Raw genomic sequence first — 4,279 nt, 5'->3', positions numbered from 1 at the left:
TGGTTGGAATCATTTTACTTTAATAAACAGTCAGGTACCTGGTATGCCTCTTTGTGAAACTTCACGATAGAGAGAGAATGAAGTTTTTGGACCAGATATTTTTTTCTAGTTTGGAATATTCATAGGCCAAGGATATGGGCAGCTGGAAATTTTTAAAATATTGTTTAAGAAGAGTAATTTTATTTATCTCCTCTAAAACTCTCGACTGTAAAAAATTTTAATTGCAGATCCAATGGGACCAAGTTCTTAGCAGTTCACACCCAGTCAGAAGGACAAAATTGAGAACCATGCAGATCAGCAAGTGTGAGTTACAATCTTTGTTGTTTTAATAATAATACAGGCTATATCTAAGCACATCACCCCCCCCCCCAAAAAAAAAAAAGTCTAAATAAATAAATATCCCCCCTGGGGAGGGGGGCTATGGCCAATTGAGCTGAACCAAGATAAGATATCATGTAAAATTAAAGCTCCATTGAGAGTTGATATTTGCTTGAATTCAAATTCACCAGTATTTCCATTTTCACCAATGCATACTAATTATCCATACCTTCTGTCTATGTAATTGTACATAAAAAAACATGATATTAAGTTATCATCTGATAAATATTTGAATTAATTTGCACTCTTTATTATTAAAACATACTGTAAATAGTTATATTGATCTATTAATTTGTCTGGATGTAGGAGAAAAGTGACTACATATGTGCTAAACGTGTTTTAACACTGAAGAGTATTAAATAGTGTTTAAATCTTCTTAATAAACTGGACTAGATGAGCGAGAATAATTTACATCAGCAGCTCATTTTATTCTTTTCTATATTTTTTTACCATGCAGGTTTCCCACTTCCCAAGCTGTTTAAGTACCAGTACACCGGTACCACAACAGGTGCCAAGACGGAAGAAATGTGAAGGCCAAGTTAATCAAGGCCAAGTAACTTCATTGCAATTAAACACATTAAAAAATGAATTAATTTGAATAGATATATCAACAAAGCATTGAATGTGCTTTAAACTGCACATCTGTAGAAAAGAGTGCAGTACAAGTTCAGGTTCATCAACGTTCAATGACATTAAAGTATACAAAATTTCACACAAAATACAAGTAAGAAATATTTTTTTCCAATGGGCAAATGTATCACCTTTTATTGATATTTAATACTTCTACTAGTTCTTAGTAGTTTTCATGACATTAAATATAATTTCCAGTTTAAAGGCCTATTGTATACAAGGCAAAAATTTATATTTTGAAATAAAAATCATGCAAAGATAAATGTTAATAAAGGTGATCAGAGAATTAAGAAATAAAGTGAGTATATTGGACCTCATTTTATAAACAAGTTATTACTATTGTAATCTTGTCATTATGACAATTGCCATGGTAACAGGGCTGAGCAAGAAGTCAAGGTTTTTATGGTAGCTGCAAAGGGTTTGGACAAAGTTACCATGATTGCAAGGCTTCATAATGCTTGAATAATTATGCATGGATATTAATATCTTACTTTTTAAAAAGTTTTGAAATGGGTTACCTCTGCAAAAATATATAAATAGACTATATTTCAAAAAAATAGATTGAATTATAACCACAGTGACAGTAGACAATATAAAATTTTGAGAATGATTCACTAATGTATTGATTGTGAAAGGCACTCTTTAGGGAGATTCTGGAATTATGGCCCCCCCCCCCTTTTTTTTATGACGAGTGCTCTCACACCAGTAGATTATTTCTTGTCAGCAAATTTGAAAGGAATTTACCATTTTTTTTTAGTTACAAACTTTTGTGGAAAAAATAAACAGAATATCACAGATTTTTATGCTCTTTTTATGAAATCCTGGATGCATCGCTCATATTAACTATTAGGCTGATCGACATCTTTTGAATTAAATTTTAATAAACATTATTATGACTGAAGTGTAGAAAATGTAATTAATCCTATATTTTTTTTAAATATGATTTAATGCTTGGTAGACTCTAATCATAGGTGGCGGAAGCAGGGGGGGGGAAGTTCCCCCCTAAATTTGAGGTGGGGGGGACCCCCCTAAATTTTTAGTTGATAACCATTTTTTTTTTTTTTGCTTTTCAATTTTGTTTCCTGTGCCCCCCCAAATTCCGGTGAACCCCCCCCTAAAATGTTTTTGGTCCCCCCCCCCTAAAATTTTGGTTGATAACCTTTTTTTTTTTTTTTTTTTGCTTTTCAATTTTTTTTATATGTGTCCATCAAAATTTCAGGTGGACCCCCCCCCCTTAATATTTTTGGCTTCCGCCGCCAATGACTCTAATCATTATTGTTATGCTATTTTCAATGTTTTAAAAAATGAATTCTTTAATAAACATGTTAATTTTGAATTAAATTATCTGATCTTGGTCATTTTCATTCATTAATCACCAATGTGTGATGATATATTGCTACCAAATTTTTTTATGCACAAATGGCACAAGATGTTACACTTTGTACTGAAATGTGATGATGCTACTGTGACATCATGAGAGCAAACAACAGTCAAAGGTCAAGTCCACCCCAGGAAAATGCTGACTTGAATAAATATAGAAAAATAAAACTAGCATAGTGCTGAAAATTTCATCAAAATCGGATGTAATATAAGAAACTTATGACATTTTAAAGTTTCTCTTATTTTTCGCAAAACAGTGATATGCGAAACTAGGGATGATGTCCATCACTCACTATTTCTTTCGTTTTTTATTGTTTGAATTATACAATATTTCATTTTTTATAGATTTGACAACAAGGACCAACTTGCCAATTCCACATGTTCAGGGAGAATTAATGGTTGTATCCCTTGACAATGAGGAGAAAATTAGAATATTTCATATAATAAAATACAAAAGAAATAGTGAGTGGATGATGTCATAGTCTCCCCATTTGCATACCAGGCTGGATGTGCCTATAACTGTTTTGGGAAATTAAGCGAAACTTTAAAATGTCATAACTTTTTTTAAATTTTATATGGGATTTTGATGAAATTTTCAGTGTTATGCTTGTTGGATTTTTCTCTTTTTATTCAAATCAACTTTTTGTTTGGGTGGACTTGTCCTTTAATTAAAATATTCTTCAAGAGAAATAAGGGTAAGAGTGGAAAAGGAAGTAAAATGACAGAAGAATTGTATGCCTTTATGCATATAGTTGTGTGTGTCAGTTTCTGAGAGAGAGAGAGAAGGGGCAGGAGATGGCGGGGGGGGGGGGTTAGTGAAAGTTCTGTTTGTTTTGGAAGAAGCAATTATAAGACCTTACTGTTCATGATGGGTTTACAGGGGAGGGGGAATTAATTCTACAAATTTTTTAACCTCTATAATGTATTTTTCTTTCCATATAAAAATTACACCAGATTCATTTCCAGTTGAAAATAAAAAAGAAATAGCCTACGATCGGTTTGCTCTCTTGCCTAGATAATTTTGAGAATCCTCCTAAAATATTGTATTGGGTCATGGTTATTGATATATGATAATGACATAGAAGTCACCATTTAAAATTAAGTGCTCCCGACTGCTATTCATAATAGGACCTATATTGGAGACTGTGCAATAATTATGTCAAAGAATTTGATTTGTTCTTATTTTGTTCAAATTATGAAATAAAGCTAGGTTCCTTTCATTTTCTGCAATAAAAAGAAACGATAAAAAATAAATAAGGGCTTCAGAAACATCGTAATTACATTCAACCATTATTATAAACCGAGGAACAATACACAATTTAAGGGGAAGATCATTATGGCAACATTTTCTTTAGGAACCTCTTCTCTAATATAAATAGTGTATGTAATTAGTAGAATGAAAATGGTACGAAAAGAGGGCAAATCAAGCTCAATTAAAATCCCACTCATAAAGTTTCCAGTTATTGCCTGAGCAAAGATCCTGGCCACTTTCAGCTAAAATAAATCAAATATGCAGTAATCGTGACAGGCAAGAACAAATAGATCAATAAAAATAGATTACTCTTAGGAGAAAAAAAATAATGAATGAGTGACATGAAGTATTACAACCACAGACACCAACGATATTCAATCAGGTCGCGCATTATGCTAATTAGTGACAAAATGCTAATTTACATATTTTTACGCTATGCGCGAAGGACGTTCCATGACCACGCCTCCATTTCGCTGGTGTACCAAAACAGTGGCGGTGTCCATAGACTTGTACACGAAAAATGGAAGCAGTGTGCACTTTTGACCCTCCAAAATTTTCTTCAATTCTGACCGGATGCAGAAGCGGAGTTTCACCCCCCTGGAATCATAGCGGTATAGCCCCATCTAGTGACAAAAAACT

The sequence above is a fragment of the Lytechinus pictus genome, chromosome 3 (genome assembly GCF_037042905.1).
Source record: "Lytechinus pictus isolate F3 Inbred chromosome 3, Lp3.0, whole genome shotgun sequence".
Classification (NCBI taxonomy): domain Eukaryota; kingdom Metazoa; phylum Echinodermata; class Echinoidea; order Temnopleuroida; family Toxopneustidae; genus Lytechinus; species Lytechinus pictus.
This window is presented reverse-complemented; position numbering follows the sequence as displayed.